At 47.4% G+C, this 27,548-nt stretch overlaps 1 long non-coding RNA gene across 1 annotated transcript; it reads right to left on the reverse strand.

Annotated features, from left to right (window-relative positions):
- Nucleotides 1–14,943: 14,943 nt before the first annotated feature.
- On the reverse strand, nt 14,944–18,041 carry LOC148331463 (uncharacterized). Its single transcript, XR_015844589.1, has 4 exons — nt 17,900–18,041; nt 17,122–17,241; nt 16,358–16,521; nt 14,944–15,127 (listed from the first exon to the last, which is right to left on the reverse strand). It is a non-coding gene; the product is annotated as an uncharacterized LOC148331463 (long non-coding RNA).
- Between the last annotated feature and the right edge of the window lie 9,507 nt (nt 18,042–27,548).

The raw sequence follows: 27,548 nt of genomic DNA on the forward strand, positions 1-27,548 counted from the left end.
TTAGTCTGACAGAACAGGGGTTAATGATCTTGGTGATGGGGAAGGGACCAATGTATCGCGGGGACAGCTTACGTGACTCGGTCTGGAGGGGAAGGTCGCGGGTCGAGAGCCAGACTTGTTGACCGGGCTGGTAGTCTGGGGCCGGGGTTCGACGACGGTCCGCCAGCTGCTTGTTGCGTTGCGCCGAGCGGGTGAGGGAAGCCTTCACCTCCGCCCAGACTCCCTTGGCCCGATGGATGTGTTCCTCCACCGAGGGAACTGCCACTGCGCGCTCCTGCTCAGCAAAAAGGGGGGGCTGGTAGCCAAGACATGCCATGAACGGGGACATACCTGTCGAGGCGCAGGAGAGGGAATTGTGGGCGTACTCGATCCACGAGAGAGCCTCGCTCCACGTCTCGGGGTTCCGGGCTACCACGCACCGCAGCGCTGCCTCCAGATCCTGATTGGCCCGCTCGGTCTGCCCGTTGGTCTGAGGGTGGTAACCTGACGAGAGGCTGGCTGTGGCGCCCACTGCCTTACAGAATTCCTTCCATACCTGGGATGAAAACTGTGGACCCCGGTCTGAGACGATGTCTTGCGGGAGGCCGTGGAGCCGGAAGACGTGTTGTGTCAGGAGCGTGGCCGTCTCCAAGGCGGTGGGTAGCTTGGGAAGGGGAACGAAGTGAACGCTCTTGGAGAAGCGGTCGATGATAGTGAGGATGACTGTGTGTCCGTTGGATGGAGGAAGGCCCGTGACGAAGTCCACAGCGATGTGGGACCAGGGGCGGCTCGGGATAGGCAGGGGGTGGAGAAGACCTGCCGGGGCCGAGTGTGAGGCCTTACCGCGGGCGCAGACCGAGCAGGCCAGCACGAATTCCCGTGTGTCTTTTGCCATACTGGGCCACCAGAAGTGCGCTTGAAGAAAACGAAGGGTACGCGTGACGCCTGGGTGGCAGGTGAGCGAGGAAGAGTGCCCCCACTGGAGTACCTGGGAGCGTACGGCATCGGGGACGAAAAGGAGATCCGAGGGGTCAGGTCGGGGATCGGGTTGGGTCTTCTGCGCCTCGCGAACCGTGCGCTCGATCTCCCAGGAGGCCGCCCCCAGGAGACAGGAGGAAGGGAGAATGGTCTGTGTGATCTCCGGACTGGCAGGTGGAGCGAACATCCGGGATAGGGCGTCCGCCTTGCCGTTGTTCGACCCGGGACGGAAGGAAAGGGTGAAATTGAATCTGCTTAAGAAAAGGTGCCAACGGGCTTGACGGGGGTTCATCCGCTTGGCCGCCTGCAGGTAGGCCAGATTTTTATGGTCGGTCCAGACGAGGAAGGGGACGGCGGTACCCTCCAGCCAGTGACGCCACTCCTGGAGGGCCCAGACGACTGCCAGCAGTTCCCGATTTCCGACGTCATAATTCTTCTCCGCGGGGGACAGGCGTCGGGAGAAGAAGGCGCACGGATGAGTTTTGTGGGTGTCGGGATCCCGCTGGGAGAGAACAGCTCCCGCCCCCGTGTCGGAGGCATCCACCTCCACAATGAACTGGAGTGCGGGATCGGGGTGTCTGAGGACCGGGGCGCTGGTGAAGGCTTCCTTGAGGTGCCCAAAAGCTTGTGTCGCTGCTGGAGTCCACTGAAAGGGGGTAAGGGTGGAGGTGAGTGCCGTGAGGGGGCTGGCAACCTTGCTGTAATTACGGATGAAGCGTCGATAGAAATTGGCGAACCCCAGGAAGCGTTGTAGTTCCTTGCGAGTGGTGGGAGTAGGCCACTCCACCACCGCCTGGATCTTGGCGGGGTCCGGCTGGAGTTGACCCCGGGCGATGACGTAGCCCAAAAAGTGGATCGATGGTACGTGGAACTCACACTTTTCAGGCTTGACGAATAGACGGTTCTCCAGGAGGCGCTGGAGTACTGAACGGACGTGGCGGCGATGGTCCTCGAGGGATCGGGAGAAGATGAGGATGTCATCCAGGTAAATGAAAACGAAACGGTTGAGCATGTCCCGGAGAATGTCAGTCATGAGGGCTTGGAAGACGGCGGGAGCATTGGTGAGGCCGAAGGGCATAACAAGATATTCAAAATGTCCGAGGGGGGTGTTGAAAGCCGTCTTCCATTCGTCCCCCTCCCGGATGCGAACCAGATGGTAAGCGTTTCGTAGATCTAGTTTGGAGAAGACCTGGGCGTCGCAGAGGGGCTCGAACGAGGGGTCTATGAGGGGCAGCGAGGTCTTGTTCTTGACAGTGATGCCGTTTAGGGCCTTGAAGTCAATACAGGGGCGAAGGGAGGAGTCCTTTTTTTTAACGAAAAAGAACCCCGCTCCCAGGGGCGAGGAGGAGGACCGAATAAGACCGGCCGCCAGGGAGTCGCGGATGTAGGTCTCGAGGGCCTCCTTCTCCGGACGGGAGATGTTGTACAGCCGGGAGCTGGGAAGCGGGGCCCCGGGAAGGAGGTCTATGGCGCAGTCATAGGGCCGATGGGGAGGAAGGGTGCGGGCGAGGTCCTTACAGAAGACCTGGGCCAGGTCATGGTAGTCCGAGGGCACGGATGCCAGGTCGGGTGGAACCGGGGAGCGAGGGGCCGATCGGGGAGCCGGGTCGGCGGATAGCAGGCACTGTGAGTGGCAAAGCTCGCTCCACCCGGTGATGGAGCATCTCCTCCAATCTATCGTGGGGTTGTGTAACTGCAGCCACGGGAAACCCAGGACCAGGGGGACTTGTGGCGAGTGAATGAGGAGGAGCTGGATAGTCTCCCGGTGGTTACCGGAGACAATAAGGGTTAGGGGTCCCGTCTGCTGAAAGACCTGGGAGATGAGGCGCCCATCAAGGGCCACCACGCGCCGAGGGGAAGGGAGAGGCTCCAGGGGAACCCCCAGCCGGCGAGCCAGAGCCAGGTCTAGGAAGTTTCCGTCCGCTCCGGAGTCCACCAGGACGGTGATCGAAAGGGACTGGGTTTGCCATAGGAGGCGGGCTGGGATGGACATGCGTGAAGAGGAGCCCGTAGCTGACACGTTATGGCTCGCCGCGGGACTCCTGATCAGCGGCGCCCCCTCTTTTGGCTTCACGTGGCAATCGGCGATGTAGTGACCGGGGTTGCCACAATAGAGGCATAGCTGGCTCGAGAGGCGCCTCTGGCGTTCCTGGGGATCCAGGCGGGTCCTCCCCAGCTGCATGGGCTCCTCCTGACCGACGGGAGGCGAGACCGGAAGCCGAGGACGGGAGTCGGCGGGAGGCGTGGCGGGGCGTGCCGTTGGTCGGGGCGACCTTCGCGTCCGATCAGACTGCCGCTCCCGCAGCCGGTTGTCCACCTTTATGGCCAGGGCGATGAGGTCTTCGAGGGAGGTGGTCTCGTCACGGACGGCCAGCTCGTCCTTGAGCTGGTCCGTCAGACCATCGAGGAACACTCCCCGGAGCGCGGGCTCATTCCACCCGCACTCGTGGGCGAGGATGCGGAATTCCACCGAGAAGTCGGCGGCGGACCGGGAACCCTGCCGGAGTGCGAGCAATCGGCGGGTGGCCTCGCGTCCCTTGACGGGATGGTCGAACACCCGCCGCAGCTCTAGACAGAAATCGGGGTAGGAGGCCATCGCCGGCGCCGATGCCTCCCACAAGGCGGTAGCCCATTTCGCTGCGCGGCCGCGGAGCAGGTTCACCATGTAGGCGATTCGAGCTCGATCGGTCGGGTAACTTTGGGGTTGGAGATCGAACACCAACGAGGTACTCAAAATGAAGTGGCTACAAGAGCCCAGATCACCGGAAAATGGCTCCGGCGTGGGAACATGGGGTTCCCTACCGCTCGGAGGGAACACGGCGGGCGGAGGAGGGGGAGAAGGGACCGGGGAGGTGCCCTCCGGGAGGCCGGAAGCAGAGGGAAGAGAGCTGACCTGCTTCGAAAGGAGCGCGAGTTGGTGGTGGAGAGCCTGGACGGAGTCCATGAACTCCTGCATCATCCTCTCGTGTCTTCCCAGCTGTCTGCCTTGGTGGGAGAGGGCCTCTTGGAGGGAATCCGAGCTCGCTGGGTCCATTGAGGCCGGATTATTCTGTAACGGTTCAGGGAACCGTGAGAAAGGAAAACTGGACCCAAGAGCAAGCGAGGATGGTTGAGGAGGATTTATTGAAGGGTTCGGGGGGAGAGGAACGGGTGCCGGTAGCAGGGCAGGAGGACAGGTGGAGGAGCGGCGAGTCAGCGCCGGGGTGCTCGCCGGGGTGGCGAGATGTGCGCTCGCGGAGGTGCAGCGGAGACGGCGCGCTGAGTGTGCACTGGCGCTGTGGCGGGAGGAACGCGGGCGCGGAGAGCGGCGTGGAGGCGAAGGCGGCGGCGAGCCGGCGGAGGCTGAGAAGGGCAGGCAGGCGGCGTACGGGCGTACGAGGTGCGATCGACGCTCCGGGGCTCGGCGGCTGGCGGCGGAGGATCGGGCTCGGGCTGGCGCTGGGCGGCTGGAGGGAGAGCGAGGAAAGACAATGGTTAACTCGGGTTGCATAACACAAAGCGCGGACGTGCACGAGGCGAACGTCGACGTGGACCGGGTACCGAGGTAGGTCACGGAATAATCCGGCGTCTGGCTCCTGGCAGCGCTGAGCTTTAAACCCCCGCGGTGATTGCTGATGATGGGCAGCAGGTGCGCAGGAGCCGACGCCCTCTCCGGTCGGAGGCGTGCCTGGCGGAAAACAGCCGGAACCTAGGGAAAAGGGGAAAAAGCTTGGCAGGCCCCCTAACCCGAACCCCCACAGATTCATTAAAAGCAGACAATTATGTTTTAGGTTAATTTTTTACCTGACATGTTTCGGCGAGTCTTTCGCCTTCTTCAGAGTGTCGCATGATGGTGTCTTGAGACCCGTCTTTATCAGCTGATGTTCCATGAGGGTGTGACTTACCTGTCAAAAAAATGAAAAATCAGAGCAGTAAAAGAACAAGCACAACATGAACATTACAAATCAGCAATCACTGACCACTGCAAAAGGGAAAACCACATCATGGACCGGGAGAAGGGCAGGGTCATCCGCACCGAAGAGAACAAACAACAGCGCTGGATCAGAGAGGCCATTGAGATCTGCAAGCGAGGCATAAAAACCATGAACAGAGACAAGGGAGCCTTCATCCTCTCTACCACCTGGAGCAGCATCTTGGCGGAGTGAACGGACAGCGGGGGGCGTGACTTGCCTTCATTCTTGTGACAGGTAAGTCACGCCCTCATGGAACATCAGCTGATAAAGACGGGCCACAAGACACCATCATGTGACACTCTGAAGAAGGCGAAAGACTTTCGTATTGTGACATCCTCAAGGCCTAAACACTCATCCGATCAAAAATAAGTTGGCAGCCGTCTTCAGGGCCTGAATATCCTCAAATGTGAAAAATTTCGAGAAGATGGATCAACTGAATCATTTTGCAGGAACTTTTGTTGCCACGGAGAATAATCAGACTCTGCGGCACCGTAATAGCCACGCCCTTCGAAGGAAAGTCACAAAAATAGGGAAAGAGTAAGATCAATGTCTTGAGTCTTTTCTAGCCAATTTTCAATCGGATTCGTTAAAAGGGCACCGTGCAGGACGTCAAAATGTAAAAAATGATATTGATTGGCGCAAGGTGTATAACAGAATATAAACATATAGATGTCTTCAGGTACCGACTCTTGATGTACATGTGAAGTTTTGGATTTTTAGCAGCATGTGCAAGAGAGTTATTAAGCATTTTGTCCATTGCGGCGAAGGAAATCTTAAGTGAAAACTTCGAAGCCCCGCCCCCGTCATATAGTATTTCGGAAACAAAAAATTTTAGCCCCAGTGTTTGTCCCAGGTCTTAAGATGCTACAGACAGAATTTTAAGGCAATCAGATGAAGCCTTTAGGATCAGGGTGCAAAAGAATGACCCCTGTAAACATGCAAAAAAAGGGCAAAAGTCGGACTTTCAAAAATTCATAACTCACTTCCTGTTCATATTAGACGTTAAAATATCAAATTTTTCGCCATGCCCGATGAGACTGCCAAGTTTGGTGAATTTTTGTGCATGTTTCGGGGGTCAAAAATGCAATCGAACAATCGGAAAAATAATAATAATAATAATTTCTACAAAAACAACAGGGACTTCGCAGCGGTCGCTGCTCAGGCCCTAATAATAATAATAATAATAATAATAAAAGTATTAATATTTTCTACAAAAACAATAGGGACCTCGCAGCCGTCGCAGCTCGGGCCCTAATAACAATTTCTAGAAAAACAATAGGGACCTCGCAGCGGTCACTGCTCGGGCCCTAATAATAATAATAATAATTTCCACAAAAACAATTGGGACCTCGTAGCGGTCGCTGCTCGGGCCCTAATAATAATTTCTACATAAACAATAGGGACCTCGCCGCGGTCGCTGCTCGGGCCCCAATAATAATTTCTACACAAAGTCCATTGTGGTGACCCGCCCCTTTTAAGTAAATTCAAAATGGCCGACTTCCTGTAAAACCTAGCTCATTGCTCCAAGAGACTTTTTTTGTAGGTCTTGGTCTTATACATACAGTGAACCCTCGCTACTTCGCGGTTCACCTTTCGCGGGTTCAGTGCTTCGCGGGTATAAAAAATATTCGGGGGCATTGTAGTTTCGCCGAGCGGCACGACGGGCGCTGGAGCGGTTAGACGGCCGGCGTGCGCCGAAGAAGAGCGTGGGCGAAGAGGAGAGTGGACGAAGAAGAGCACGTTCCCCCGGACACGATCGGTGGCGACGTTTCGCGCGGTTCGGACCGTACCAGAGCTCCGGCCGGCGTGCGTGGCAGTTAAGCCGTAGAGGAGCACCTTCCCCGGGCACGGGCGGTGCCAAGCGGCCCCTAAGTTTAACCGAATGGAAGCTCCGGAGGAGGAGGGCATGCTCGCGTCACAGTAAGCCGAAGAGGAGCACCTTCCCCGGGCACGGGCGGTTCCAAGCGGCCCCTAAGTTTAACCAAATGGAAGCTCCGGAGGAGGAGGGCATGCTCGCGTCACAGTAAGCCGAAGAGGAGCACCTTCGCCGGGCACGGGCGGTTCCAAGCGGCCCCTAAGTTTAACCGAATGGAAGCTCCGGAGGAGGCGGGCATGCTCGCGTCACAGTAAGCCGAAGAGGAGCACCTTCCCCGGGCACGGGCGGTGCCAAGCGGCCCCTAAGTTTAACCGAATGGAAGCTCCGGGGGAGGAGGGCGGGCGTGTGTCACAGTTAAGCCGAATTGGAACACCTCTTCCGCCCGGGCACGAACGGAGCGCGAAGCTGTCAGTTATGAATGAATAAATGAATAAATAAATAAATAAATAAAGAATGCCACCTTTCATTTCACAGGGCACACCGGACGGCGTACCAGCAGGTAATAGTCGGAGTAATTAAATAAATACAAAAAGAATGGCTGGGGAATAAAAAAATAATACGTTTTAATAATAATTTGTTTTTTTTGTTATAACATGAATTTCACTCTCTCTCTCTCTGTATATATATATATATATATCTATATATATATATACATTTATTATATATATTGTATTTTTTTTTAAGCATTTTTGAAGGTGCGCCGCTACTTCGCGGATTTTCAGTTTCCGCGGGTGGTCTCGGTCCCCATTAACCGCGACAACCGAGGGTTCACTGTACTCCATAAAATTTACAAAAAGCGAGGTGAAACACTCAACTAGGGCTGCTCTGCATGTTGTGCTGGGACACCTGGAACAACAGCGGAGCTATGCAAGGATGCTCTTTGTGGACTACAGCTCGGCATTCAACACGATCATCCCAGACATCCTCGTCGCCAAACTGGACACTCTCGGCCTCCCTGCCCTCACACACATCTGGATTAAGGACTTTCTGACCAACAGACGCCAGACTGTGTTGCTCGGCCCCTACACGTCCTCCACCCTCATGGTGAGCACCGGTTCCCCCCAAGGATGCGTGCTGAGCCCTCTCCTGTACGCCCTCTACACCTACGACTGCAGCCCGGCCCACGGCAACAACACCATCGTCAAGTTTGCTGACGACACGACAGTGGTCGGTCTGATCTCGGAAGGTGACGAGACAGCCTACAGAGAGGAGGTAGGGAGACTGACAACTTGGTGCAAGGACAACAGACTGCACCTTAACTCTGCTAAAACAAAGGAGATTGTCGTCGACTTCAGGAGGAACAAGACGCTGCCGCCCCCCCTCTGCATCGAAGGCGTGTGTGTGGAGAGGGTCCACACGTTCAAGTTCCTGGGAGTACAGATCTCCGATGACCTTTCTTGGAGTCACAACACCACAGCAGTGGTAAAGAAGGTCCGCCAACGTCTGCACTTCCTGAGAGTCCTCAGGAAATTCAACCTGGACAGGAAGCTGCTGCTGGCCTTCTACCACTCGTCCATCGAGAGCCTGCTGACGTACTGTGTCTCCACCTGGTACAGCGGCTGCACTGAGGCGGACAGAGTGAGGCTCCAGAGGACAGTCAAAACAGCGCAAAGGATTATTGGCTGCCCTCTCCCCTCGCTGTCGGACATCTACACCGCCCGGTGCCTCAGAAGGGCTCTCAACATCGTCAAAGACAATACCCACCCAAACTCACACCTGTTCGACCGGTTGCCCTCTGGCAGGCGCTACAGATGCATCAAATCAAGGACCAATAGACTGAGAAACAGTTTCTTTCCGAGAGCCATCTCCATACTGAACTCTCACACACACACGAGACCACCCTAACCTTGCAAAACAGCATTGTGATGTGTTTCTATATGCCCTATTCAGTACTGAATTCCATTGCACTGTCTTATTTATTTATCTAATTTATATATTGTCTGTATTATTGTTGTATTGCACTGGAGAGGGGAGCCCTCTAATCTCGTTGCACACTTGAGTACAATGACAATAAAGGGATTTCTATTTCTATTCTATTCTTTTTTTAACTTTTCTCGAGGGCCATGGCGAGCCATTTCAAAAAAGCTGCACAACTAACGTATAAAATATTGATAAATTTGCTCGGCCTGATGTGTGTGTAAAGTTTCACGAGTTGTCGTTCATATTTAGAACCTCATAATCAGCGTTGTTTTATTGCCGAACAGTGCAATGCCACTCCCACAACTTTACACGAAAAAGGACGAATTTCGTATTGTGACATCCTCATGGCCGAAACAGTCATCCGAGCATATATGAGGGCGGCCTTGTTGAGTTGCACGGAGAAAAACATCCAAGAAAATAACTTGTATTAGCTTTTACCAGTTGGTGGCGCTACTACTACGATGAAAAATAAGTTGGTAGATGTCTTCAGGGCTGAAGTATCCTCAAATGTGTACAACTTCGAGAAGATAGGATCATCTGAGTCATGTTGCCGGAGCTTTTGTTGCCACAGAGTACAATCTGACTTTTCAGCACCGTAATAGCCACGCCTTTTGCCAAAACGTCACAAAATTCGGCAGAGAGTAAGATCATTGTCTTGAGTCTTTTCTGACTAATTTTCAGTCGGATTTGTCAAAAGGGCACCGTGCAGGATGTGAAAATTAAAATAAAAACACATTTTTGATTCCACTTGGCGGCGCTGTGTGTATAACAAAATAATAACATTAAGATGTCTTCAGGTCGGGACGTTTTATTTACAGGTGAAGGTTTGGATTTTCAGGAGCATGTGCAGGGGAGTTATTAAGCATTCATTTATTTGTATTAGGTTCATTTTGTCTTCTTATTATTGATATTTGACTGATTCATTAAAAGCAGACAATTATGTTTTAGGTTAATTTTTTACCTGACATGTTTCGGCGAGTCTTTCGCCTTCTTCAGAGTGTCGCATGATGGTGTCTTGAGACCCGTCTTTATCAGCTGATGTTCCATGAGGGTGTGACTTACCTGTCAAAAAAATGAAAAATCAGAGCAGTAAAAGAACAAGCACAACATGAACATTACAAATCAGCAATCACTGACCACTGCAAAAGGGAAAACCACATCATGGACCGGGAGAAGGGCAGGGTCATCCGCACCGAAGAGAACAAACAACAGCGCTGGATCAGAGAGGCCATTGAGATCTGCAAGCGAGGCATAAAAACCATGAACAGAGACAAGGGAGCCTTCATCCTCTCTACCACCTAGAGCAGCATCTTGGCGGAGTGAACGGACAGCGGGGGGTGTGACTTGCCTTCATTCTTGTGACAGGTAAGTCACGCCCTCATGGAACATCAGCTGATAAAGACGGGTCACAAGACACCATCATGTGACACTCTGAAGAAGGCGAAAGACTGTCGTATTGTGACATCCTCAAGGCCTAAACACTCATCCGAGCAAATATAAGGTAGATTTTGTGAACCTGCCCGGAGAAAAACATCAACGAAAATAATTTGTATTTGTTTTAACCAGTTGGTGGCGCTACCACTGCGATCAAAAATAAGTTGGCAGCCGTATTCAGGGCCTGAATATCCTCAAATGTGAAAAATTTCGAGAAGATGGATCATCTGAATCATTTTGCAGGAACTTTTGTTGCCACGGAGAATAATCAGACTCTGCGGCACCGTAATAGCCACGCCCTTCGAAGGAAAGTCACAAAAATAGGGATAGAGTAAGATCAATGTCTTGAGTCTTTTCTAGCCAATTTTCAATCGGATTCGTTAAAAGGCACCGTGCAGTACGTCAAAATGTAAAAAATGATATTGATTGGCGCAAGGTGTATAACAGAATATAAACATATAGATGTCTTCAGGTACCGACTCTTTATGTACATGTGAAGTTTTGGATTTTTAGCAGCATGTGCAGGAGAGTTATTAAGCATTTTGTCCATTGCGGCGAAGGAAATCTTAAGTGAAAACTTTGAAGCCCCGCCCCGTCATATAGTATTTCGGAAACAAAAGATTTTAGCCCCAGTGTTTGTCCCAGGTCTTAAGATGCTACAGACAGAATTTTAAGGCAATCAGATGAAGCCTTTAGGATCAGGGTGCAAAAGAATGACCCCTGTAAACATGCAAAAAAGGGCAAAAGTCGGACTTTCAAAAATTCATAACTCACTTCCTGTTCATATTAGACGTTAAAATATCAAATTTCTCGCCATGCCCGATGAGACTGCCAAGTTTGGTGAGTTTTTGTGCATGTTTCGGGGTCAAAAATGCGATCGTACAATCGGAAAAATAATAATAATAATAATTTCTACAAAAACAACAGGGACTTCGCAGCGGTCGCTGCTCAGGCCCTAATAATAATAATAATAATAATAATAAAAGTAATAATATTTTCTACAAAAACAATAGGGACCTCGCAGCCGTCGCAGCTCGGGCCCTAATAACAATTTCTAGAAAAACAATAGGGACCTCGCAGCGGTCACTGCTCGGGCCCTAATAATAATAATAATAATAATTTCCACAAAAACAATGGGGACCTCGTAGCGGTCGCTGCTCGGGCCCTAATAATAATTTCTACATAAACAATAGGGACCTCGCCGCGGTCGCTGCTCGGGCCCCAATAATAATTTCTACACAAAGTCCATTGTGGTGACCCGCCCCTTTTAAGTAAATTCAAAATGGCCGACTTCCTGTAAAACCTAGCTCATTGCTCCAAGAGACTTTTTTGTAGGTCTTGGTCTTATACATACAGTGAACCCTCGCTACTTCGCGGTTCACCTTTCGCGGGTTCAGTGCTTCGCGGGTATAAAAAATATTCGGGGGCATTGTAGTTTCGCCGAGCGGCACGACGGGCGCTGGAGCGGTTAGACGGCCGGCGTGCGCCGAAGAAGAGCGTGGGCGAAGAGGAGAGTGGACGAAGAAGAGCACGTTCCCCCGGACACGATCGGTGGCGACGTTTCGCACGGTTCGGACCGTACCAGGGCTCCGGCCGGCGTGCGTGGCAGTTAAGCCGTAGAGGAGCACCGTCCCCGGGCACGGGCGGTGCCAAGCGGCCCCTAAGTTTAACCGAATGGAAGCTCCGGAGGAGGAGGGCATGCTCGCGTCACAGTAAGCCGAAGAGGAGCACCTTCCCCAGGCACGGGCGGTTCCAAGCGGCCCCTAAGTTTAACCAAATGGAAGCTCCGGAGGAGGAGGGCATGCTCGCGTCACAGTAAGCCGAAGAGGAGCACCTTTGCCGGGCACGGGCGGTTCCAAGCGGCCCCTAAGTTTAACCGAATGGAAGCTCCGGAGGAGGCGGGCATGCTCGCGTCACAGTAAGCCGAAGAGGAGCACCTTCCCCGGGCACGGGCGGTGCCAAGCGGCCCCTAAGTTTAACCGAATGGAAGCTCCGGGGGAGGAGGGCGGGCGTGTGTCACAGTTAAGCCGAATTGGAACACCTCTTCCGCCCGGACACGAACGGAGCGCGAAGCTGTCAGTTATGAATGAATAAATGAATAAATAAATAAATAATTAAAGAATGCCACCTTTCATTTCACAGGGAACACCGGACGGCGTACCAGCAGGTAAAAGTCGGAGTAATTAAATAAATACAAAAAGAATGGCTGGGGAATAAAAAAATAATACGTTTTAATAATAATTTGGTTTTTTTGTTATAACATGAATTTCACTCTCTCTCTCTCTCTCTCTCTCCCCGTATATATATATATATATATTTATTATATATATTGTATTTTCTTTTAAGCATTTTTGAAGGTGCGCCGCTACTTCGCGGATTTTCAGTTTCCGCGGGTGGTCTCGGTCCCCATTAACCGCGATAACCGAGGGTTCACTGTACTCCATAAAATTTACAAAAAGCGAGGTGAAACACTCAACCAGGGCTGCTTTTTTGAACATTTCTCGAGGGCCATGGCGAGCCATTTCAAAAAAGCTGCACAACTAACGTATAAAATATTGATAAATTTGCTCTGCCTGATGTGTGTGTCAAGTTTCACGAGTTGTCGTTCATATTTAGAACCTCATAATCAGCGTTGTTTTATTGCCAAACAGTGCAATGCCACTCCCACAACTTTTCACGAAAAAGGATGAATTTCGTATTGTGACATCCTCATGGCCGAAACAGTCCTCCGAGCATATATGAGGGTGACCTTGTTGAGTTGCACGGAGAAAAACATCCAAGAAAATAACTTGTATTAGCTTTTACCAGTTGGGGGCGCTACTACTACGATGAAAAATAAGTTGGTAGATGTCTTCAGGGCTGAAGTATCCTCAAATGTGTACAACTTCGAGAAGATAGGATCATCTGAGTCATGTTGCCGGAGCTTTTGTTGCCACAAAGTACAATCGGACTTTTCAGCACCGAAACGTCACAAAACTCTGAAAAAGCTGAGTGAGCCTCAAACCAGACATACACATTCACTGACAAATATCCTGTGACACCAGATATATTAGAAGTCTTGTCTAATCAGCACACGTCTATCTAACTGCAATTTTAACATCTCGAGACACGACAGGATGAGTACACGATACGCATACCTCCATTTCTGAGTCTGTAAAGCCTGGAGGAGGCTGCTTCGATGTTTTAGTAGCATCATAAATTTATTGAATTAATTATATTTGAGGTTGGATTAGATTTTTACACATTTTAAGCCTTAGCCACCCAAAACAAAACATAAGCTCATGAATGAAATAAAACTAATTAATTTCGCCCATGCCAATTAATCTTCTGTAGACACGTGTTGTGACCAGTGTTGTTTTTGGCAGGCATTTTAGATTTTGTCCAAGTCATTTGGACAAAGTGCTGATTTGTTTACATCACATTTAGTCATCCCAATTCGTTATAGTTTTAGTCCAGTTTTAGTCAACGAAAACTAAAAAAAGGGTTTTAGTCCAGTTTTAATCGACGGAAACGCAAAAAAAGTTTTACCCTAGTTTTCGTCAATTTATTCACAAAGGTTTTAGTCCAAGCGGCACGGTGGCCCAACTGGTTAGCAGGATGGCCTCACAATATTGAGGTCGTAGGTACGATTCTGGCTCCGGCCTTCCTGCGTGGGTTTCCTCTGGGTAATTCGGTTTCCTCCCATATTCTTAAAACATGCATGGCAAGTTGCTTGGACACTCTAATTGCCCCTAGGCATGAGTGTGAGCGTGGATGGTTGTTCGTCTATGTATGCCCTGCGATTGGCTGGACACCAATTCAAGGGTGTACCTCGCCTACTGCCGAAGACAGCTGGGATCGGCTCCAACACCCCTCGCGACCCTAGTGAGGAGAAGCGGTACAGATAACGGATGGATGGATGGATGGGTTTAAGTCCATTTGAGTTAAAACAAGGCATTCAAGGTTTCCACCCAATAACAAAGACTTTTGGATGGACTACAAAGGATTCTTCATTACAAACAGAAAAAAGTGGCAACAGTGGAATCAATGCTCACTGCTCCAAAATAAGCAGAGAAGCAAAACATTTTGTTGGGCAACTGTTGTGGCTTTATTTCACTAAAAGCAACATAAAATAATTTATGAACCACATGCTAACAATTTTGTCTCGTCAACGAAAAAAATTCATGTACATCACGTCATGTTTTCGTCATAAAAGAACCTCGTTTAGCTTGTCATCGTCATTAAAAAAGGGGCGTTAACGAAGTATTTTCGTCATAGTCATCAGTGACGAAAACAACACTGGTTGTGACTGATATTTCAGTCCCAGGTTGTCTCCTGAACACCACCAATTGGGCAAGGGGGCGCAGGAAAGCCTGGGGTCTTCTATTTTTACAGTATAGAAAGGCTAAATATCAAATTGAAACAGTGTTTTATATCATGAATATACAGGGTTGGTGCTGGTTCTGGTAGGGAAACCACAACATAAAGATGTCCTTAATTAGTCCCACAATGGGGATATTTGCAATATGGCATATGATGGCCTAACAGGGCCACCGCCCAGAAAAGAGTAACGCAGAACTTTGTAATACTGTCACTCCCTGACCAGTTCGTTGTTCCTGAAGAGCCAAACTTTGACTCAGACCCACAAATTTGAATTACAGATAGTGGACAATGGAGAACTCCCCCAGTCAGTCAGCATGTTCAACTTCCATAGAAACCTCAACATACATTTATTAGATTGCCAAACTAATTGGAAACTACATCACCAGAACACCACAAGTGGGCTCTGTTATTGTACTTAAAGATGCATCTTACAAACCTGTGTTCTCCAAGGCCAGCTGGTCCATAGTCTTAAGTTATTTCTTCGCCAACATCAATGTCTCGGAGCGCAAACAGACAGAGGTGTGGTCTGTCCTCTGTTGTCTTCTTCTTCATTTTACAGTTGGGGTGCATGTGGTCATCATTAACCAGTCTTCCCAGACTGCCATCTTCTTGAGCGGCATCAACACTTAAAATAGATTTAAAAAAAAAAAAAACAATTATTCAATCAATGTCAGAAATTAATCTTTGAGACAATCTTGTGTACACAAAACATAAAAATAGGAAATCCACAATTTTTAAATCTTCTAAATAAAATCATACAAGAAATTTCTATTGGAATCAGACCCTATTAACAGCTTGTCTTTGAGACTTCATGGTCTATATTTTCATTTGTACAGATTCAACGCATGAATAAAAGTAATCACCGTATTTTCGCAGTCATAAGCAAACAAAGCGCCCTGTCAGTCGATGCGTCCATTAAATGGACAAAGTACCACTCACGTCCATCAGCCCTTGTCATCAACGAGCTGTTGGAAGTGCATGTTAGCACACCCTGCTGGGCAAAGAGTGAGTTGTCCATGCTTACAATCGACCGTGACAAATACACCATCTGACTATAATGTTTGGGTGATGGTGTTGGAAAAAGCTGGACAAAGGGCAGCTGTCCACAATGTTTTAGTCTGTCTTATCATTTATGTTATTGCAAGCAAGAAACGTCCCAGGTTTAGACAACAGACAAAAAGTCCAAAGCATAACAGCACATCTCTTTAAACAGCCATGCAAATCTCTCTAAACAGCTATGGGATTGTGGGTCTCTGCTCCCAGAATGCATTGCTTGAATTAGCTAAGGCTGAGTGGCTTTTGTATTATTTTCATTTTTTTTGGGTATATTGATGGCATGAGAGATACATGTTTGTGTTAATCTTATTTCTATGTTTCATTGTTTGCTTGTATGATGAGTTTTTTATTTTTTGTGTGTGGTGAGCAGCCAAGTCCCTCCCCTGACGTTGCTTTGTAGGCTATTGCCAATGCACCTAATATTGGCCTGAGCCATTGTCAGCTATTGTCAATAGAGACTTGGCGTCTGCTGCAACAATGGGGTGATTGCTCATGTTATTGGGGCATAGTAGGCTGCTATCGGCTGTGTCAGTGTGGGCAGCTCTGCCAAGTTCATGCTATGCTAACAGCAGCTGTGCTATCGTCTTGTCAGGCGGTGCGTCCAGTATATGTTACAAAGACAGAAATAGCGGCCTCAACAGGTGTTGCGCCCTTTGACACGGTGCGTCTTTTGGGTGCGAAAATACGGTATACATTTTTGCTTAGAGAATGATTTTTCCCCTAACACTTATGGGATGAGTATGTGTTTATTTTTTTAAATAAAAACAAAAATAAGATAACATCTCAATCTTTGCCTCACCTCCAAGTTTTTTCTTGCCGGCGGAAGTCAAACAAAAAGACAGTGCCTCTTCCATCCATCTTGCTGCGTTGAGATTTATCAGAATCTATCAATTTTCCTCTGTACTCCATAATAAAGAATAAAGTCGTCTTTCCTGAAAGGGGCCTTGGTAAATACTCCTCGACCTAGTTAACAGGGAAATCAAGATAGCTTCGTCATATTTTTAAGCACACAAATAAGGAGTCATCATATTCATTTGGGCCACTATACTAATGTAGGGTGGTTTGAAACATTGCTTCTTGTGAGGGATAGAGCAGAGCCCTTCTTTATGATTTTAAAGGAACAGACCAGCCAAAATTCATTTTCCAGCATTGCATTAGCCAGTATGTATTAGGACTGAAAGTACAAATGTCAATGGCACCTGGTTACGTAAAAAAAAAACTTTAAGATTATTTAGTTTCATAACAATGACATACACTGTATACACAGTCATATTGGATCGCGTCACGTGATCTCTGTGACGTATAACGTGCTTTACACTAGACTATCAATATCGGACTTGTTCACCGGTCTATTGTGGTATAAAAATGCCGGAGGGCGTCATCAAGTACAGCCTTAATTTAGATAGAACTCCTACCATCAGGTTTCACGCTCACTGAAATAACTTGAAACTGACAAAAGAAAAGGTCAAGACACTCTTAATGTAAAATAACCACTTAAAAAACGATGTCAGCTTGGTTATCAGAAAACAATAATATATCTTAGCAAAAGCGTTAACATCATACCTTTAAATGAGTTTATATACTTCGCTTCTAACTCTGCAGTCTTGTCCAGACCCTTGACTGCATGTTCAATAGTATCCTGCTTTGGGGACTTCCTGCATCTCAGGGAAGGCATTGTTTATTCTATAAAGAAAAAAGACAGTTTTGTGTTGAGAATTATTAATACTATAGGCTAAATGGAGTTTTAACAATATCAGTGTAAGAAAAATAAATTATAAATTAAAAAAATATCAATCCCTCCATCCCAATTAACGATTTCAACCATAATAGTTTATATTGAAGTTTAAACAACAGACAGACAGATTTATGCAGTGTGACTACAAAAATCTTACCAAAATTGCATTCACAGTAACCTTTGCTTTAAGAATCATGTAATTAACCAGTGAACATCGTGTCTTACACAAAAATTAATGACAGAAATTATCATGGTACTTGCATTCTGTTGTTCTATAACAAAAGTGCAAGCTGTTAGCTCCGCAAAGCTAACGCAACAAGCTAGCGTCCCTCGTGCTCACATTCAATGCAAACCTGACCACCGGATGAAAATACGCGTCGGTTTAGTTCTTTAAATGAGTAAAAGCACCATGACGTTTTATAATTATTCAATGCTTAACTGGAGCTCGTCAATTATGTCGATGTAGGAGCACATGTTTGCTAGGCCAGTGTTGTAGGCCCACATCCATGGTGCTACTTTGTATAGTGTTTTCCACACAACTATCTCTAACCATGAACAAATGCACTCGAGGCATGTTTTGAATAAAAACAAACGAAAAACACTTACCTCTCCGTTTCAACAGCAGTTCGAACTTCGAAGTGGTGATATTCTCCAGCGTTAAGCACCTGCTCGAACTGCGAATAGGTCAAATTCAACAGCGTCTTTTTTCTGTCTTAATAAGGACGCGATGAGAGGAGGAGCGCTTGCCTTTTCGTCAGCACGCCCCGCGCGGGTGGTGCTGCTTTATCACTCTCTATCTGTGCCCGCCCGCCGGCATGTCGATAGAAAAATAATATTCCTTCAAACATTACTTTCATCTTCTTAACGTTTTGTAGTGAATTTAACAGGTTCACCACTTTTTTCAAATACACCAATGGAAAACAGGTCTTAATTGAGGAAACATACAAAGAGCGTCTCACAAACACCTTATGATGAGCAATGTAATTTGATCACGTTTTTTGTCACTGCCTGGACGTCGGTTCACTGGCCTGGTGGCAGTGGCTTGTAGACACTGTCACTGAGTGGGAACGGATCTCAAGGTGGGTCAAACTAACCCAAGCAGTGGATCGGTCCGTTTTTTAAATTTATTAATTTTTTTATTTTATGTATTTATTTATTATTTAATACAAGGGCTTCGGCTCACTACCAGTGGGCGGGACCAAAGAATTTGGGTTTCCTTTGAGCTAGGAGGCAGTCAAAGGCAGTCCAATCCCCGGCAACATAAAGCGCCTAGCTCTGGGGACATGGAATGTCATTTCTCTGGTAGGGAATGAACCCGAGCTGGTGTGTGACTAGACCAGTGGTTCTCAATTATTTCCTGTCATGCCCCCCCTACCAAGAAGAAAACAATTCGCACCCCCCCCACCACAATTTTTTTTTACATTTCGTACTAATGTACATGTTCTTTGCATATTAATGTTAGATTGTCAATAAAATATCTTACCTTAACAAAGCTAAATTGATAAAAAAAAATATCATTTTGAGAACGACTATTGTGAGGATCTCGAAACTCAGTACTCTGTGGTGCTAATATTGATGAGATGATAAATATGTTGAAGCCACAGAACAAAAAGATTAGATATTGTTTGGAAATGAATGACGTACATAACAAAGGAATATCAGCCTTGATTGGAGTACATTACTGCATTTAAATTTTTAATAAAAATGAAACAATTATTGATGTTATGACCACTATGAAGAATTTAAAAAAACAATATATAGGGATAATTATAGTTTTCATTTTGTTATGTTTAGTCTGTTCATGTTGCATTATTTTTATGACAAAGATGATGGTTAATCGTAGGTTTGTTGCCCAAATGTACCGTTACAACCTGATTAATGTTGAGAATGACGAACTCAAACTGGACACTAAAACGTAAAAACACATGGACTTCTTGCCCCTGTCCACACACGTGCACACACACACACACCATACACGAAGATCCGGGAGGTAAGGACGGCTGTCCTCTCCTACAACGAGGCAAGGGCCTCCACCAAGTCACCCCAGGGACAAGTTTTATTCCCTGATGGTCATCAAATTATGAGGATCTCATTCTACGCCGGAAGGGAGGAGGGGAATTTTTCCCTAATGTGAGGTTTTCGCTCCTCCACTGATGATCACACTGTTGTATGATTTCATTATGATGATCTGTCTTAAAGCCGTAAGGACATGATTTTTAAATCCACAACAGGGGGGAAATGTAAGATGGGCTGAGGATAGGTAATCAGTTTGTGTATTCATAATCATGTTTTTATACACTCATTAATGTTTAACACACACAGAGACACTTACTTGTTATTTTAACACACACACACACAGACACCCCATCCTGAAGATGTGTTTAGTTAAACTGACCTTGGGTTATGATTTTCTGCCTGCTGGAGTCCCTGGTGATTAGTTATTGATGCTTTAGTTAAACTGACCTTTATACCGTGAGTTATTGATGTTTTCTGTCTCTTGGTGATTAGTTGTTGATGCTTTTCTGTCTTCTGGTGATTAGTTATTGATGAGTTAGTTTCAATAAAAAGGCAGAACGGAGGGTGAGAGTCAGAGGGTGTGCGGGATTGAACTGGCAAGACGGCTGTTTCGCCTCCTGGCTCCCTCACCCATTCTGAATGGCACAAAACGAAAACTTTAGTAAGTTATTTCAGTCTAAAAAAGGCGTCAGGGCATTTTTAAACCGGACAGTAAGTCGTCACTGTCTTGGTTCCTTTTTGTGCCTTGACCCATCCCGGAATTATTGAAAGGATGCAGTCCTATTTACAGGCCCCAGTGACACCCCAGGTTTCTGTTGTTTGTACGAGGGCGCTTAATAGGTACTGCTATTCACAATCGTCTTAGGCTGTTTCTTTGCAGAAGTTTATGGACAATGTGTAGTGCTGTAGGATGCAGTCTAGAGCATTCTTGACATTGAAGCTTTTGTTTCCAGCAACTGCTAATGCGACCGTGCATCAAACATGCAAAACACAGACCCTTGCTCCTCAAGAAGTCAATCTTATCCTTGTGATGCTTTCTCCTAAATTCCTTACAAATTGTGAGACTGTTGCTCTCCATTACAATTAGCACATGGTTTGGCAATAGCATCCACTGAAACAGGTTCTGCCTTTGGCGTGGTGGTTTTGTTGTTTTCCATCTTGGCGGGCACAATGACTGTTGTGAAGACTTTCTTTGATTTTGGTGTTTCTGTGTGTTGTGATTTTGTTTTCTGTTTTATAGAATCTTTCGTGCTTGTCAACAAAGTCAACAAAATCCTTAAACTTCACTCTTCTATTTGTTCTTTCTTGGAGATTGCAGGCAAATTTTCTCCAAGATTCTATAAGTCTGTATGGAAGTTTGTTTGCCAATGCCTTTATATTAGCCATGTTGTCCAAGTCCTCCATGTAATTAACATCTGCCATTATGTTCAAACAGCCCATAAGGAATAATGTGAAAGACTGAAGTGCAACACCATCTTCAGACTTGATTGTTGGCCAATCCATGGCTTCCTTTAAATATGCTTCTGCTATCATGAAGTCATCACCATAAAACTCCTTCAAGATTTGTTTTGCTTTGGTATATCCTGTCAGAGGTTCCATATGGATGCAGCTCTTCACCAACTCATGTGGTTGTTCACTAGTATACTGCAGCTAAAATTGAAGATGATCACGGTTATCACTTGTACGGCCTTCAATCCCATGTTCAATGGCACCTATACAGGTTTTATAATGCAGAGGGTCGCCTTTAAACGTAGGAATGGAAAGTTCGGGAAGTAGCGATGCTTTTTGACTCTTTGCTAAGTATTCTGCGACACTGGCTTGCTGTGAGATTGCTTGGCAAAGGCCATCAAGCACATGTCCCTGTTGTTCTCTACTTTCTGTCTGATGTGGAAATCTAGCCATTGGAATAGTCGAAGTGGGAGCATTTCAGGTCAACACTGCTTGTTGCTCTGATAGGCTGTGATGGTAATTGAATGTTTTTCCTTGTTTAAATTGTAACACACTCATCAGGAATGTGGATACCATCCTCCTGGGTATTTTCATATCTTCTCAAGACATCCAATTTAGCATCAGACTCAGGGAGTGCCGTTTGCATTGCATGCATTTGCTTCTTTGCCTTAATTGCAGCTTCTTCTTGCTCAAGTGCCAACCTTTGTTGTAAATCAGCAGCCTTTGCCTTTAAACATGCTCGTTCCATTTGAGCCTTTAATTTAATTGAAGACGTTGACAGAAGTGAGCTTCTGTCTGTTAGATTCTTTACTTCTACTTCTATGGGTGTAGTTAGTTGATGCAGATCTACTATCATCAGGTGATATTTGTTTATTGCATCCTTCCTCTGCACGTTTCAAAACGTCCTTCTTCCATTGCTCACATTTCCATTAATTACATTTTTTGGATCAAACCAGTTATTTTGGTCATCGGCAAAATCCTCTTCAGTCTTTAAATTTTGCACACCGGAATTGAGGTCCACAAATTCTTGCTCCATGCCGCTAAAGCAAACACGAAGCTCAGTTTTTTACAGCGTCAACATTTGCATCATCCTCCATCAATTGTTCAATTTGACGTTGCATGGAGGTCAATTGAGCAAATTTGCACCTGCGTGCCTGCATCCGTTTAGGCTTGTGATCTTCTACAGCTTTTCTCCGTCATTTTTAATGTCCGCTTTCCACTGTCTTGTTCCTCCATGTCAATCCACAATCAAGCAAACAAAAACGTCAAACTGACTGTAGCGTCTCAATTTGTAGGTCAGCTGAATGACGATCAAAGTTTTAAGCAGTTTACTCACGCACCTGTTACGTGCACGTCCTTGTTAACTCGCGATGCTTGTCAAGTATGGACGCATGCTAACAGCTAGCAGCTCATTGTCCCGACTGGAAAGTTGCTCCTTAGCTGTGATGTGCCTAGGGTTACACTATCTATCATTAACAAACACAGCCAGCCCTCCTCTTTCCTCTTACCGCTTTCCAGTGTCCTGTCCGCAAGTAGTATTTGGAAGCCGTCAAATTCCACGACGGTGTCCGGCGTTAGGTCTGTTAGCCATGAATCCGTGAACATCAGCAAGCTAGCTCATTGGAAGTTCCTCTTGTGCCGCGTTAGCGCTGTTAGCTCGTCCATTTTCTTGGGAAGGTATCTAACATTTCCCATAAAAACGGACAGGAGGACGGGGTGGTCACGCCTCCTCTTTGCCTGGCGTTTCGCCCCCGCGCGACATCCCCCGTCTCTTCCTCCTCAACTCGTGGGGGATATCGGGTCTCGCTCCGGGAGTCGGCACGGGGTTAGCACGAAGTGCTAACAGCTGATCTCTTGTGTAAACGATTGATCCGTAGCTCCCAGTGACATCTCCGGACACGATCACGCAAAAAACAGCCCCCAGCAGCAATAAAACCACCGCAATTTGGATGTCCATTGCTGCGATGAGGTAAAATAAATAAAACTGGGTAAAGGGAAAAACACGCGAAAAAGGCTCAAATAGTGAGCCGTGCTGCTTTAGCAGGTAGCCACTCGCGTGGTGACGGAACCGTAAAAACAAATGTGGTCCCATCAAAATCTGATGGGATATTTAAAAATAAAAGCGTGAAAATTTGCTTATTTGTCTGTCGTCACCAATGATTAAAAAAATTAAAATCATTACAAAATCCTCAAGCTATCGTGATACCAGACAAGTTCTGCGGGACACCAGACCACCCCAGTTGTCCACAAAAAGTGGTCACTTCAAAATTTGATGTGGCATTTAAAAATAAAAAAATCACCTGAAATATGCACTGTGATCAACACTGATTTAAAAGAAAAATCTTTAAAAAATATCCTCAAACTATCGTGATACCAAACCAGGATTGGGGATACTAGACCACACCAGCTGTCCACCAAAAGTGGTCACATCAAAATGTGATGTGGCACTTCAAAATAAAAGTAGCCTGAAATTCGCTTATTTCACGGTCATCACCACTGAGTTAAAAAAAAAATAGCTCGAGCTATCGTGATACCAGACCAGTTTTGTGGGACACGAGACTACCCCAGCTGTCCATAAAAAGTGGTCCCATCGAAATCTAATTTGTAATTTCAAACTAAAAGTTGCCTGAAATCTGCACATTTCACTGTCATCATGCCTGACTTTAAAATTTCATTAAAAAATATCCTCTAGCTATGGTAATACCAAACCAGGTTTGGAGGACACAAGACAACACAGCTTTCCACCAAAAGTAGTCCCATCAAAATGTAAGGAGGCATTTTAAAATAAAAGAGCTGGAGCTGTCGTAATACCAGACTAGTTTTGTTGGACACTAGACGACCCCAGCTGTTCATCAAAAATGGTCCCATCAAAATCTGATGTGTAATTTCACAATAAAAAAAAACCCACCTGAAATATGCACATTTCATTGTCATCAACACTGATTTTAAAATAATCATTTCAAAATACCCTCGAGCTATCGTGATATCAGACCCATTTTGGGGGACACTAGACAACCCCAGTTGTCCATCAAATGCGGTCCCACCAAAATGTGATACGGCATTTCAAAATAAAAGTAGCCTTAAATCAGCATACATCACTGTTATCAGGCCTGACTAAAATATCATGACAAAATATCCTCCAGCTATCATGATACCAGACAAGACATATTTCACTGTCATCACCATTGATTTAAAAAAATTAATTAAAAACTAGAGCTGCGAGCAGCTATAAAGGGCCCTCGCCACCCGGACAACGTTGGGGTACTGGCACGTTGGAAATGTGAAATATTTCCGAGAAATAACGTGAGGAATCTTCAAGAGGAATTTGCTTGTAGTTAAAGTTAGAGCAGCTTTTGTTTTCAAAGCCTCGTCAATGTTTGAAGTAAATTTGTTGGCAGGCACTACAGGTGCATCAAATCAAAGACTAATAGACTGAAAAACATTTTCTTTCCGAGAGCCATCACCATTCTGAACTCTCACACACATGCACACACACACGACCACCCTTACCTTGCTGAACAGCGACGTATTGTGTTGTATTTCTCCAATTTCATACTATTTTCCATCACAATATTTATTCTCTTATTTATCTAATTTATATATTTGATTAAATTATTGTTGTATTGCACTGGAGAGGGGAGCTCCCTAATCTTGTTGCACACTGTACAATGACAATAAAAGGATTTCGGATTCTGATAAATTTACAATGGCCGACTTCCTGTTCAATTTAGCATACGGCTCCATGAGACTTTTTATTAGGTCTTGGCTTTGTACACACTTCATCAAATTTTCAGTTTGGTGAAACAGAGATATGGGGCTGTTTTTTTTTGTTGTTTTTTTTTTTCTAGGGGGCGATAGCGAGCCATTTTTTAACAACTGTACGACAAAATAATAAAATATTGTGAATATTGAATCAACTCCCGGTTGAGTGGACGCTGGCACGTTTGGCTGCCACTGCTCACCGGTAACTCTCAGAAATTTTTTGGATCCGCTTGTTGTACCTGCTTTAGCAGTTTACAATCCCTCCAGTTACAGTGATTTTATTTATTATTATCTGTATGTTGAGCGATCCCGATTCTCATGAATGCCACCCACCGATTGCATAGTCGCTGACGCGTCTACTGTGGCTAAAGTTTAGCTTACCTATCAAAGTTAGCACCTGTCTGCCATGTGGACCCGCAGGCCAGTCTGCTTCTCGCACTTCTGCCTGTTCCTGTCATGTCATCAACCTGTGTCAGGACAACTTCAAATCCACTGCCGCTGAACTCCGCTGGATTTACCGACACATGCCCGAGGGAAACGCACCACCACCACTGCTCCTCCTCCCGAACATCGCTCGTCGACCCTTGAAGGATTGTATGGCAATTACCGGCATTTTAAACATTTATGGGACAGAATGTCAATTATTTAATTTAGCAGGTTTATATTTACTGAATATGCTATGATCGCAAAATTCCGGACGAACTGGCGAGGCTGCCCGGCTCACCGTGGCTTGTCATCGGGACCGGGAGGCGGCGCAGGCGACGCAGAGAGAGGAAGCAGAAGCGGGGCTGCAGGTCCGGTGTCTTGCAACGGCTGCGACGGCAGCCCCATAGGCAACCACTGCCGAGTCTGTACCTCACCAACGCCAGATCCGTGGTCCACAAAATCGACGACCTGGGATTACAAATCCTGGGAAACCGCTATGTGCGAGACAGCAGTGTGATCGTCGTCACGGAATCCTGGCTGCACGCAGACGTCCCCGATGCTAGCATCCAGCTGGCCGGGCGCTCGCTACATCGCGCGGATCGGACAAGGGACACCGGTAAGAGACGGGGCGGGGTGGCTCTGTGTTTACGTGCATGAGAACTGGTGCGGCGATAGCACGATCGTCGAGAAGCACTCTTCCCCCGACATCGAGTTCATGTCCGTTAAATGCCGGCCTTATTTTCTCCCGAGGGAGCTAACGGTCGTGATTGTCACAGCTGTTTACATCCCTCCCGACGCTAGCACTAGCACGGCGCTCTCGCTACTCGCGTGCGTCATCAATAAACATCAGCGGGCCCACCCTGATGGCGTTCACGTAGTAGCGGGAGACTTTAATAAGGCCAATTTAAAGACTGTACTCCCAGAGTTTCACCAGCATGTCAAGTGCCCAACGAGGGGAGACAACACTCTCGACCATGTGTACTCGAACATCAAGCACGCATACAGGGCCCTCCCACTCGCCCCCCTCGGCCAGTCAGACCACCTGTCCTTGCAGCTCGCACCTGCATACACCCCTCTCAGGCGCAGATTCAGGCCCACCACAAAGACTGTGAAAACCTGGCGTGACGGCGCCATGAGTGAATTACAGGACTGCTTTCAAGACACAAACTGGGGCCTCTTTGATCATCAGGACCTTGATGTCTACACACATTGTGTAGTGGACTACATCAAGTTCTGCATGGAAACTGTGTCCCTACACAGGACTATACGGACCTTCCCAAATGCGAAGCCCTGGATGTCCAGCAGGGTTCGCTCTCTCCTCAAGGCCCGTGACGCTGCCTTCAGGTCAGGCGACAAAGCCCAGTACAGGGTGGCTCGTGCTGACCTGAGCAAAGGCATCAAGCTAGCCAAGGCAACCTACAAGGGGAGGCTGGCGGCCCACCTTGCCAGTAACAGACCACGGGAGGTGTGGCAGGGTCTACGGAGCATCACCAACTTCCGTGGCAGCAGCACGACCTCTGCAGACCCGAGTGCATCGCTGGCAGAGGAGCTTAACTGCTTCTTTGCTCGCTTTGACTCGCCCCAACCGTCACACTTCATGCTCCAACTCCCCCCCACTCACCGTAGAGGAACACGATGTGAGGCGCGCGCTCCTGGCTGTTAACCCCAGGAAAGCTACTGGACCCGACGGAATACCAGGCAAGGTCCTCAAAACATGTGCCCACCAACTGTCACATGTATTCTGCAGGATCTTCAACCGCTCCCTGGCTCAAGCAGTCATCCCCTCCTGCTTGAAAACTTCCACCATTATTCCTGTCCCCAAAAAGTCACCAGCCGTCCACCTGAATGACTACCGTCCTGTTGCTCTCACACCAGTCATCATGAAGTGCTTCGAGAGGCTGGTTCTCCAGCACATCAGGGACTGCCTTCCTCCCACTCTGGACCCCTACCAGTTTGCATACTGGGCTAACAGATCCACTGAGGACGCCATCAACACTGCTCTGCATGTTGTGCTGGGCCACCTGGAACAACAGCAGAGCTATGCAAGGATGCTCTTTGTGGACTACAGCTTGGCATTCAACACAATCATCCCAGACATCCTCGTCGCCAAACTTGACATTCTCGGCCTCCCTGCCCTCACACGCATCTGGATTAAGGACTTTCTGACCAACAGACCCCAGACTGTGTTGCTCGGCCCCTACACGTCCTCCACCTGCATGCTGAGCACCGGTTCCCCTCAAGGATGCGTGCTGAGCCCTCTCCTATACGCCCTCTACACCTACGACTGCAGCCCGGCCCACGGCAACAACACCATCGTCAAGTTTGCTGACGACGCGACAGTGGTCGGTCTGATCTCGGAAGGTGACGAGACAGCCTACAGAGAGGAGGTAAAGAGACTGACAGCTTGGTGCAAGGACAACAGACTGCACCTTAACACTGCAAAAACAAAGGAGATTGTCGTCGACTTTAGGAGGAACAAGACGGTGCCGCCCCCCCTCTGCATCGAAGGCGTGTGTGTGGAGAGGGTCCACACATTCAAGTTCCTGGGAGTACAGATCTCCGACGACCTTTCTTGGACTCACAACACCACAGCAGTGGTAAA

This window comes from Idiotropiscis lumnitzeri, chromosome 8, assembly GCF_059441095.1.
Source record: "Idiotropiscis lumnitzeri isolate Australia: NSW breed Sydney's pygmy pipehorse chromosome 8, RoL_Ilum_1.0, whole genome shotgun sequence".
Lineage (NCBI taxonomy): Eukaryota > Metazoa > Chordata > Actinopteri > Syngnathiformes > Syngnathidae > Idiotropiscis > Idiotropiscis lumnitzeri.